The sequence below is a fragment of the Bombyx mandarina genome, chromosome 09, assembly GCF_030267445.1.
Source record: "Bombyx mandarina strain Sakado chromosome 09, ASM3026744v2".
Taxonomy (NCBI): Eukaryota; Metazoa; Arthropoda; class Insecta; order Lepidoptera; family Bombycidae; genus Bombyx; species Bombyx mandarina.
The window spans coordinates 6487985-6500750 of NC_143216.1; the positions used below are offsets into that span (position 1 = coordinate 6487985).

The window sequence follows — 12766 nt, forward strand, 5'->3', positions numbered from 1 at the left end:
TGATTCTATGTAAACACAATCGTCCCTTTATTCAATAAAATATCGCAATCGATTTTTATCGGTTTGGAATTTATTGATTTTTGTTTATATGAGATACTGAATGAAATAGATTTACAAACATATTGAATGTTGTCGTTAGTAAACGAGACTTCATCTATAATAAAAAAAAAAACTAATAACACTTTATTTTCTTGGTTGAAAGACATGATTTAGTTGAATATCAGTTATTTATCAATAACTACTACAATAGGGACTGTTTGTGAATATTTTAAACCTCCTATAAAATGGAATATAAATATATATTTTTATATAAATTTTAATCAATTTGAAAAAAAAATCGATTAAACAATATCCTCAAACACGCATATTGGACATCCCTTTTCTTGACATCGTATAAATTCGGTAATTCTCGGTATGCGGTAATGTGTCTCACTCACACGCTAGCATTAATGTCGTGTTCGTGTCGCTATCTCTGTCTTGAGTACGGGCGGCTACAAAAGTTTTCATTGATTTGTTAATATTATACTGTTTTTGTTTAGTGCTCAGTTTTTTGTTTAGTTTTAAAATTGTTTGTGTTTAAATTTGTTTTAGTATTAAGTGTCCCTTGGCATTTATACTATTCGTTAACAAAGATGCCACAAAAGCATAATAGTGTTTTAAATCGACGGCCGACAAACATAATTTTTGATTTTTTTTTAATAAGAAAAAGAAGAAGGCGTAAAAGATGTTGAGTTTTATTTAGAGTTGCTAACGATCTGGTGTATCGCAACGCACAGTACAGCGGATCGCAACTGAAGGCAGTGTTCGGGCTTACTTTCGAATTAATTTAATTACGTTATTTTTACCGCTTTCTGTCTTAATTTGTTATTCTTTTATTATCTCTCTTTAATTTATTACGTTATTTTTATAGCTTTCTCTCTCATAGTGTTTTGATATTCATTTTATTTGTACTTAGTCCCTGTATATGGAAATTTTAATTCGTATTTTGATTTAAAAAAAGGAATGCTAATAACACTTTTTTTTACGAGTGTACATGCGCGAAAGTTCACCTGCGGCTATATTCAGACTCGCCAAGTTACGTCGGTCGTATTGTAGGCGTGAGGTGATGGTTTGCTTATTAGATATAAAATAAAATTGTTTTTATGATCGAACAATCACCAATAGCCGCGTCGTCGAACAAACGATAATTGATCAAAATTAATTAATCTGAGCGCTAAAAATAAAGATATCTAGTAAAGGGAGCCAACTTGTGTAATCATTTGTTTAATTAATTATAAATAAATAAGAGACGAACAAACAATTTTTACACTCGAACATTAATGAACAAACGACGAACAAATAATTAAAAATAAAAAAATCTAAAAATAAAAAAAGGGGGTTCATATTCAGTGAACCTACTTGATGCCTTCAACAGTTACAAATTACTAATCTGTGATCGGCCCGACGGCACCATAGATTAAACACTTGAGGTCGTCACCATCATTAATTATTACCGTGAGATGTGAAATATTTGATAAAAATTGTGGTTTTGTGCAGAGCTAAGCTTATTAAGAATGCATACAGATTAAACAATGAATTAGCTCAACAATTAAACGTGAGAATTACATAAATCATACGGCGACGAGTGCTTGAACTTGATATTTAAAATTTAATATTTTATTGTTTGTGTTATTTTCGTCGGAAGTGTTGGACAACTTGGCGCAAGTATTTTACTAAAGTTTATTGTTTTGAACTTTTCAAGTTTTGGGTTTGGCCAAATTTTGTGGAGCAGCGTTCCACTTATGCGTTGTCAAAAAGTAACTAAACTATACATTTTCATTGATTAATCAGGTATTTCATAAATTACATATTTATTTTTAATGCTACCTTTCTTTCCACTAAATTGAGAGCAAGAATTAGACATGGCTTTGATATTTTGTATTAAATTAAAATCTAAAGAACCCAGATTTATGGTGTATATAAAAATATAAATGTAGTTCACATATCTATCTTTTGACCTACTTTCAAGATAGTCTAATATTTTTAAAGTATATTTTTTCTTTATTTTGTGGTGTTCATTGGTTGGTCAAGTATATTAGTTGATAGCTGTTGTCAAGTTTAATCCTGACAATACATTTTTATTTTATTCTGAAGTTGGTAATGTAATGTGTTAGTAATAACTATTAGTATTTATTTATATTTATTTATTATATTTATTTATTAAAAATCTTTGATAACACAGTACGTAACATATTTTCTCATAATATGAAGATTGTATTTGTATTGAACTTCATACCAACAATGCTTTCCATGGCCTCAATGTATTAATAAATCAGTTAGAGAGAAAAGCACCAGTATTGCAAGTAATAGAAGTAAATCCAGATTGCTTATGAATTTAAACCCTCAATGTATTTCTGGAGTTAATGACCTGCTAATTTGACAGTATGTCTTCCATGTTCTCTAGTTATGTGTAAGGCAGTGTTTAACTTGCAGAATTTCCAAGATTCATAACAATCACTGATCATGTGATGTAAAAAATTACTAATACTAGGAATAATAATGAAACTGTCAAAACAGGCACTCGTTATCTCCCACGTGTTGCTTAAGAAAAGTATTTTAAGTTTTTATGACTAATGTGCCAAATTTCATACTCAACATCTGTGCACCACATTATTTGAAGTCGAAAAATTTAAAATACTTTTAATTTCAGAAAAAATTTGCAGTATGTAAACGTAGATAATACTTTATACTATCTTAAACTGTACTTAGATGAAAAATAGCATTACATGCATATTTACATGAAAATAGTCTATTGACTGATGGAGCTCTGGCACGGTTGCAAGGACATGGATACATACTTGTTGTTTGTTCTGCATTGGACAAGCAGTACAATGCCTCCCATCACGCAAGTAGAATCCCACCTGCTGTTACTAATTTTTTTGGATTCAAAAGTTGAAAATTACTAATTTCTATGTGAAACCATTGTCTTATTGTAGGAGGTAGAGGAACTTGAGTTGTTGGTGGTCTTCATATAATCCACCAATTGAGAGGATCTATGATTACGTTAACATATCACGTTATGACACCGATGACGGTCGATGGGGGGACGGGACATTGCGAAGGGTGAGCTGGGGAAATTTATTACTCCATCTTGCCGTTTACGAGCTGTTTCAGTAAAGATCGGATGCTTGGATTAAAAAGCGACACTATGGTCAATTAGTGGGTTTCTCGTCCACATACCACGTTACATCGGTAAAATACGACGTTTCAAACGTCCGCAATAAATTTATAGAGCATGAGAATACAACGGTAAAGGAATATGGCATATAGTTAAATGTAAAGGTAAATTGTTTGTTCCCCCGTATGTATTAATTGTTGCGCTCACTAAAATTCGACAAAAATTTACGGGAAAGACGCGAGTCGTTTATTTTATTTTTAAGTTTTAAGACACTAGGCACTTGAATGTACTACCGGATCGGAATCGCGATCCGCTGAGAATTTGGCGAGAAACTCAGCGAGCTGATTCATGGGTTAGGTGCACGTCGAACTCTTTGCCGAGTTCGACAAGTACGGTTACCGGGGTCCCTCAACCTGCTCCTAGTGTTAGAGCTGAAGGCGTTTAATGCAAGTGTTATTGGATCTGATGGATCAGTAAGGACGTGTCTAGGGCGTCGTCGGTGACTGGCTCCTGCGGAATCGGGATTCGGGGAGCAGTTAGCGGTGGCATCGATAAGGCGATTATCATGACGCGTAGTCTTATCGAAGTACCGTTCTGACGCTGACTTCACGTGTTTCCGGATTCATTCGAGGCCCAGGTCGTCGTGTAGTTCAACGTTCCTCGTGAAGCACGGAGCTCCGGCGGTTAGCCTGCAAAATCGGGATTGGAGGGTGTCTATGTGTGTGCGAGCCGCGTGAGCGAACACCACACTCGCGTAAGTCATAACGAGCCTTATGCAAGTTTTGGAAAGTGTCATCTTGTTATGGGGGGATATTTTACTCCGCTTACAGATAATGGGGTAGAGTCTGCCAAGTAAAAACGCGGTGCGGTCGCGGACGGATTTTGTATGGGGGCGGATGTCATGGATGCATCCAGTGTGACACCCAGGTACTTGATTTTCCTAGCCCAGGTATGGGTTGGCGAAGAAGGTAATCGGGGGTGTAAATACTATAGTCTAATCCATTCCTAAATAGGTAAAGATAAAACGGGTAGGTAAGTAGATACCATTTTCTTCTCTCTTTGTCAAAAATATTATTCCTTTTTTTGTTTTGTAGGTATCGACGAACTTCAGATATGTCTAAATTTTGACAATGTTATACCATGGAGAAAAATAGAACAAAAAAAGTAATTTGAATCTTGAGGTGTTTGTGCTTATTATACAATTTCACTTAGAAGGCGAAGACTAGTATATTTAAAAGGAGCACATTTGCGCACCATTATATTTATTCGATTGAGCTGAAAACTTGGAACAATTTTTGTTACTTATGTAAAGGTTTTTGTATTAATATCATCAAGGACGCAAAATAACGCGGAAGTATTTAAAAAAAGACTAATGTATTTAATACATTTACCGTCACGTCAGAGAGTTTTAATATATTTAAGCGTATTTTAGAGTTTTAGTGTATTTAGTATATATAATAAAAATAGGAATAGTAAAGAAAAATCTTGTTGATACATCCATCAAGAAGTTTTTTCATTAGTGTACAGACGTTTACAGACTGAATATAAAATTTTATATATATCTCAATAATATAGTACATATTATAAATAAATCAGTTCGATGCGGTCAGAAAAAGAGTATTATTGACAGCAATATTCAGTATAATATCACACTATGAACCGAACTGTGTGGTGTAAGATAAAGGGTTTAATATTTTTTAAATTTTGTAGCTTATCTGCATAATTGTATTATCTATCTTACTCAAGATAGATTTTGATTTAACCAAACAGTAGTGTACCAGATAACATGCGTAAACATTATTCCCTTATATTATACATGTAACTGGACATTCTTCATTGAATAGCGACATAAATAAAATAATCGCATTCTTCGTGACGTCAGTATATTAGTCATACAGCTTAGTACGTAGGCGGACATATTCACATATTTACAAAGCCTACACGGGTCGCAAAACATCTCCGAACTTCAGGTTAATGTTTCGATAAATATCTAGTATAGTTATAGTATATATAAAATAGTTGTGTTAAAAATTGCAATGCGTATTTACTTTTTTGATAAACGATTAAATGTGAATAAAATTTATCTGCTTAAATGTATGTATTTATCGAAGCTTAAATTAGAAATTATAATAATTTTACTCCTAGCGACTACAAATTACACAAAATACAAACAGTATTTTACATACGTTGTAAAAGTTCACACATTCAGTGGTCCGTCTAAATGGAATCGGCAATAGCTCGACGACTATATAGGTGCTTCAATGCGACCTACTTTATCCACAGTCCCACCCACTATCGAAGGATATGACGGAACGATGAATTTGCCAACAACTACGAGTACCTACTAGCAGGCACTCGGGTCAAGAGAACGCATTTTAATTTCAACGTAAAATAAAAATATAAGTACTAGGAAATCAGCATTGTATTAATGATTTAACTGAAGTAAATATAATACAAAAGATATAAATGATGACCACGACTACTCTGCCAAGAGTGCAAACGACTGAGAAGAATAGAAAGAAAAAGTCCTATTTGTCTGAGATCGGATTTTTATAATGTTTCTATCCATATAAGTTATATAAAAGTCGATGTGTGTATGCTCCCTGTAGACTACGAAACCCCTGGACCGATTTCGATGAAATTTTTCTTCGGTGAAACCTTTAGATTGGCCTAGCCGGAATCTTAGAAAATGTTGGTGGCAATTAAATCAAAGTCATATGAAAGACCGGCCAGCAAAGCGGGGCGGATTTGACTAGCTATTTACAACTAAAGTGGTTTTTTTTTCGCAATATTCGCATTTGGTATGTGTACAATACCGTAACTTTTCGTTCACAACGTTTAATACCATGCTAACCTGTTGATAAATAAAGACTAATAGGGAATTAAGATGGTACGACAGAAAGGATTTTCTTCACCTAAGGAGAACAGTTTAAACCGGTACACTGAAACCAGTTCAGAAACGGGAGCTGACATAGAAACTGTTACAACTACTGCAGTCTCGGAAAATATGCATGCGATTTTAAGCAAAGATATACGCTATGAACTGAAAATGTATGAAAACATTATATAAAATAATCTACATTCTCAGCGATAGCCAGCCTCGCATTGACGCTGAAGTGCATACCAACTCTCACACAACAGTGTCATTATGTACATGTTCATGCTATGAGAAGGCTTATGATTTGGGAAATACAGGATCGGACAAAGAAATAACCTGAACACTGTATAAGGTTAAGCAATAAGGATATTCATACTGAGGCACTATTACAAAAACAACAATAAACTCTAAAATAACAGCACAGCAGAAATTAAAACTGACAACACCAAAAAGTTGTTTAAGTTAGCTAAGACGTTTGATTGGGACCCTCAGAGACACTTTTTGGCACTGAGGAGTGCATACGCAAGATGAACTTGGCTGACAACGCAACATACCTACTGTTTTTGTCTGGAGGAGGTCGAAACAACGAATCACATATTTTTTGAGGGTTACAGTCTCAAAAAGACAACAATGAACATCTCGGGCAGTGGTTACTCAGACCAAGAATTATGTGTGTCCGTATCTCCAAACCTTGCAGGATTCATGCGGGTGGTATTTGGAGATGGAGCGATGAAAATACACAGAAGATCTCAAGAGTCGCAGTGTCGGATAGATGTTTGCGTCGCCCCTAAAATCTAAAACAAGATAATCTAAAAAGTATTTCGCGTCCATTAATCAATAAAATCTGAAAATTCTCACTGACACAGCGATCCCATTTTATTACTTATACCGTGTTTATTCACTCATGCCCACATACACATGCTAATGTTTGGCCTACTTAACGGTTTCAATTGTTTGGTCTCGAAAGCTGTTTCATGTTATGACAATATTCAAAGACAAGTATAGTAAGCTGTAATACATTACATACTGCATTTGTGTTTTTATTTAAAGTTTTCTCCTCATGCGAGTTGCGTTCGATTATGTTTGTGGAAAGAACGGGAATATAGTACACCGTCCGTCCTCAATCGATCAGCGAAATATGAGACACCGTATTGAAAATAATTAATATATTTTTGTATAAAAATTTAGAATCATATCATTTTCGAATTACCGTATTACAAGAAAGTTTTGTGTAAGTCTTCATTTATTTACAAGAAATACCTGGCTACCCGCATCGTTCAGCAGCAGACTGCGCCCGAATATCGGGGGGCCGGATCAGGCTGTGCGCCGCCTCTACGCGGGGGTGGTGCGATCGATGGCCCTCTACGGTGCGCCTGTATGGGCTGAGCCACGCAACCGGGCCGCTATGGCTCGGTTTCTGCGCCGGCCGCAGTGCACCGTTGCTATCAGGGTCATCCGTGGATATCGCACCGTCTCCTTCGAGGCGGCGTGTGTGTTGGCGGGGACGCCGCCATGTGAGCTGGAGGCGGAGTCGCTCGCTGCCAACTATCGGTGGCGCAGCGAGCTTCGTGCTCTGGGCGTGGTGCGTCCCTCCAAAAGTGAGCTGTGGGCGCGGAAGGCCCATTCTCGGCGGTCCGTGCTCGAATCGTGGTCGAGGCGGTTGGCCAACCCCACGTGGGGTCTACGGACCGTCGAGGCGGTTTACCCAGTTTTTGATGACTGGGTGAATCGTGGCCGAGGACGCCTCACCTTCCGTCTGGTGCAGGTGCTGACTGGGCACGGATGCTTCGGGAAGTATCTGCACCGGATAGGAGCTGAGCCGACGACGAGGTGCCACCATTGTGGACACGACCTGGACACGGCGGAGCATACGCTCGCTGTCTGCCCCGCTTGGGAGGTGCAGCGCCGTGTCCTGGTCGCAAAGATAGGACCGGACTTGTCGCTGCCTGGCGTCGTGGCGTCGATGCTTGGCGGTGACGAGTCCTGGAAGGCTATGCTCGACTTCTGCGAGTGCACCATCTCGCAGGAGGCGGCGGGGCGAGTGAGGCAAAGCTCTCCTCACTACGCAGAAACCCGCCGCCGCCGAGCAGGGGGTCGGGACCGGGGTCTCGTCCGTAACCCGGCCCCCTAAGAGCTTCGGGCTCCACCCGTTTTGTGCGGGAAGGAGCCTAGGCATGGGGCGGCGCGGTAAGCCGCGTTCCCCCGACCGCTCCGGGGGAAGGTGTAGCGCGGCGCCATCAATGCGGGCTCTTGGCCAGTCGACCGAGGGAACCGGCGGTCGTGTCGCTGGCGGCCACCGGTCCGGCGTCTGGGGGACGGCGGGATGGATGTAATATGCTCTGCGTAAACCCTGTCCCGCCGTCTCAATAGCTCCGACTGGGTTCTCACCCGGTCCGGGGTAGGGCGCCGGCTGTGAGCGGCAGGAGTTTTTAGTGAGGTTCAACTCCCACATACCGGGATCCGGCGATTTTCTCCTGTGGAAAAAAAATATCTATATGTGTACACAAGTCGTCGTGGCCTAAAGGATAAGACTTTCGATGTATTCGTGTCGGGCGATGCAACGGTGCTCGAATCCCGCAGGCGGATATCAATTTTTCTAATGAAATAACGTACTTAACAAATAATCTCGATTGACACACCCCCGGTGAAGGAATAACATCGTGTAATAAATTATAATTTTTTTTATTTATTTATTTTTTTATTTTTTTAATACAAGGAGAACCAACAGCCAACTAACAAAGTATAATAATATAACAAATAATAGAAACAAAAAGCCAATTAAAGGTTCTCACCAATATAAACAAATTAAAAACACTAGAGAAACAAAACCATAGAAACAAAAGAAAATTAAAGACAATCAGCAAGCAAGAAACAACATAAGGAATGGAGGAAAACACCAGACTAATTTAAATGTACACTTATGTATAAATGTCACAAATTAATTAAAAACTGTTGTGCTACACATCACCGGCACATGGCCCCGCACCCTCTGCCCCCTCATCGCTTACGAAAAATCGGGCACTAAGCTGACGTCTTAGTCCTGTGATAGAGGAATAAAATGGGTCTAAATCTAAGAACCTGCCAAGTCTGTTGAGGTCACCACCAACACGTAAAAAGAATGAGTTTTGCCTATAGTTAGTGGAAGCTAGTGGCAAAGAAATTAGATTTCGATGCCTTAAAGATATTCTCTGTGCATTGAAGTCAACTTTGGATAAGAGCTCCGGGCAATCCATCAAACCTTTAACGATCTTTGAATAATATATAATGTCGGAAACCTCACGCCGCAAGTAAAGAGGAAGTAGATGATGTTTTTTACAAAGGTTAGCATAATTATTAGAGTTATAGGCAATATTTAATTTAAAACAAAGGTACTTTATAAATTTACGCTGAATTCTTTCAATTCGTTCTATATAGATATTATATCGAGGATTCCAAACTTGTGAAGCGTATTCTAAGTGACTGCGAACAAAAGTACAGTATAGTATTTTAATAGTTTTAGCTTTACGAAAATGTTGAGAGTTACGCATAACAAATCCTAGCATTTTAGAGGCTTTAGTCACTATAGAGTTAACGTGTTCGTCGAATGTGAGTTTGCTGTCATGAACAATACCTAAGTCACGTGTACTATTAAGTTTAATTAGTTCATGTTCATTTAGTTTATACTTGTAGGCTATTTGGTTGATTTTTCGAGTGTAAGTAACAACATGACATTTAGTTGGATTAAGATCAAGTTTGTTTAGTAAACAATAATGACAAAGACGATCTAAATCAGATTGCATTAACTTGGCATCATTGATGGAAGCAACCTTCATAAAAAATTTCATGTCATCAGCGAAGCAGAGAAGGCGTGAGAATTGAAAGCACTTATTGATGTCGTTAATGAAAATAATAAAAAGCAAGGGCCCCAGTAACGAACCCTGAGGCACGCCACTGGGAATAGGTACCCAAGCAGAAATATAATTGTTGATCACGACTGCTTGCGACCTCTTCTCAAGATATGATATAAACCAACGTAATAAGTCGCCACAGATTCCTACGTTCTGTAGCTTTGAAATCAGAATAGAATGGTTAATTTTGTCAAACGCCTTGCTATAATCTGTATAAATTACATCAACCTGTTTACCACTATGCGTGGCATCAGTAAGATAATCATTTAAGATAACTAAATTAGAAACAGTCGATTTATTTTTTAGAAATCCATGCTGAGTTGAATTAAATACATTTTGCAATGCCGCGTATACTTGAGTATAAATAACACGTTCAAATATTTTTGAAATAATACAAAGTTTGGAAATTGGTCTGTAATTGGTAACCTCGAACTTAGAGCCTTTCTTATGTACTGGGGTAATAAAGGCCGATTTCCATATTGCTGGAACAGTGCACTCATGTAAAGAACGCTTAAAAAGAAGGTATATTGGCAAAACTATGCCATCAGAGCAACCAACGATAAATCTGGCAGGCAACTGGTCTGGACCAGCTGATTTAGATAGATCAAGATTAAGAATTAACTTATGTATTTCGGCTTGGTCCAAGTAGATGTTGTTTAAGTGAGAAGTTGCGGTAAAATGCTCATCGGCTACTCTAGGTGTCAGATTAACAGAGATATCACAGTCAAGAAAAGTAGATTGGAAATAGTTAGAAAATGCACTGCAGACTCCCTCAGCCGAACTTGAGATCACATTGTTATACGAGACAGATCCTGGCATTGAATTACACTTAGACTTTGATTTAACGTAAGACCAGAACTTTTTAGGATCATTTCCTATTGAAATTTCAAGAGAGTCAATATAATCATTGTAACAATTAGTTTCCAGTACTCTAACCCTGTCCCGAAGCACACTAAAAGAGTTTAGATCAGATTTATTTCCATAGTTTGAATATTTACGTTTATATTTATATTTTTCTTTGATAGCTTTTTTAAGAGCAGCTGAATACCAGACTGGGTAATGATCAGAGCCAGTCACGCGAGATGGTACATATCTCTCTTTAAGGTCGTTAACTGTCTCATAAAAATAATCAGTACAGCCCTCCAAAGATCTTGACTGAAACTCAACACACCAGTCAATATTATTAAGCTCTCTATTAATTGACAAATAATCACCTTTATTGAATCGATAGTTAGTGCGCGGTGCAGTTCTTAGAGTTACAAGTTCAATACATTTGAACGTAATACCAAGAGCCTCATGATACGGATCAATCGGGACCATTGGATCAATAATTGGCGTAATTACTGGCGGTCCTCTTGAGGAGGACCTCTTTTGAGCACACTGGTAGGTACCACCACTCTGCCTACTTCTGCCGTGTAGCCGTAATGCATTTCGGTTTGAAGGGTGGGGCAGCTGTTGTAACTAACTATACTGAGACCTTAGAACTTATCTTAAAGAGGGTGGCGGCATCTACGTTGTAGATGTTTATGGGCTTAGGTAACCACTTAAGACCAAGTGGGGTGTGAGCTCGTCCATCCGCATATGCAATAAATAAATAAAAATTGTGTAAATGTAAAGTTTGTGTGCAAATTGCTTGTCATATCAAAATTTGTAAACACATCATAATCTAATATGTTATAGTTGATCTAGTTTTGGCTCTGCTGTGTCAGCTTCGATTTTTTTTACACTACACTACCATAGAGCTACCCCATCTCTTCACGTTGGTATTGTGAAAGGCGATTCACCCGAGAAAAGGCAGCAAACAGCCTTATGATACCAACGTGCTGCGATCGCTAACCCGTTAATTCTGGTAATAGTGTCGTATGCTCGCTCGCTTAGGTCCAACCCTCCAGTCTATTCCTGTCGCGAGGCAATCATCTGCTCCCGTTTGTCCGAGAATTGGCTCTAATGTCAATGTCGGTGGCGGCATTGATGTTGTCATAGACATAGACATAGATGCTCTCCTTAGAATTATACCAAGTGGGCAGTAAGTTGATTCACTATACGCGCCAAAATAGAAATTATTATTATTAACACTTTATTTCAGTTTTTTTTTTTTTTTAAACCATAACATTTTGTTAGTAATAATTACTTATAATCTATGTTAGTAACTTAAAAAAAAAAAATCTAACACATAACTATCATTATATACATTTTATACAATTTTTTTTTTTTTTCTCCTTCCAAGTGCCTACTGCAAAGGCTATTGATCAGCAGTCCCTCGATCTTGCTCGATACGATTCTCAAAAGACTGTTGCCACTGTCACGAACTCGACGCAATAACGATGCACTTCTCTTCCGCATTATTGCAAAGAAGTCATCGGTGCGAGATGTCGCAAACATTGTGGATGCACTACAAAAGCGCGGCAGTGACAACATCATCCTAAACGCATTATTATATTGGACACGTAGGGCATTGTAAGCTCTCCGCGTGTATGTGGTCCACAGACTACTGGCGTAAAAATTCTGGCAATAAGCTTTAAAAATTATAAGTTTGACATAGCTATCGCAACCAGTAAATCTGCGGGCCAGCATATTGCATCTTACTATCAACGCCCTACGCTCCCTATCTATATCACAATCATCCGTACCATCCTCTGTTACCCAGTGACCGAGGTACTTGAAGCGTTTGACTTGTGTAAGCGTTGCGCCCGCTAGCCAGATTGGAGGTACGTTCTCGTAAGTTTTGTTCTGCGCTTTGAACACTAGCAGTTCACTCTTCTTGGCATTGTACCTCAGCCCGTGGGACTCAGCATAGTTCTCACAAATTTTTAAAAGTTTCCTGAGTGCACTCATAGATGGGCT

General features: G+C 38.3%; 1 protein-coding gene across 8 annotated transcripts in view; it reads left to right on the forward strand.

Moving 5' to 3' along the window:
- The first annotated feature begins 1431 nt into the window (after positions 1 to 1431).
- Positions 1432 to 12766, forward strand: part of drpr (multiple EGF like domains draper) — a 40248-nt gene continuing 28913 nt past the window's right edge. For 2 of the 8 annotated variants that reach the window (XM_089729717.1, XM_089729718.1), the window contains exon 1: positions 1432 to 1830. The gene's annotated coding sequence lies outside the window, so the exon portion shown is untranslated. Of the gene's footprint in view, positions 1831 to 3143; positions 3322 to 12766 lie in introns of those variants that run through there. The other 6 variants (XM_089729719.1, XM_089729711.1, XM_089729714.1 and 3 more) reach the window with 6 other exon arrangements.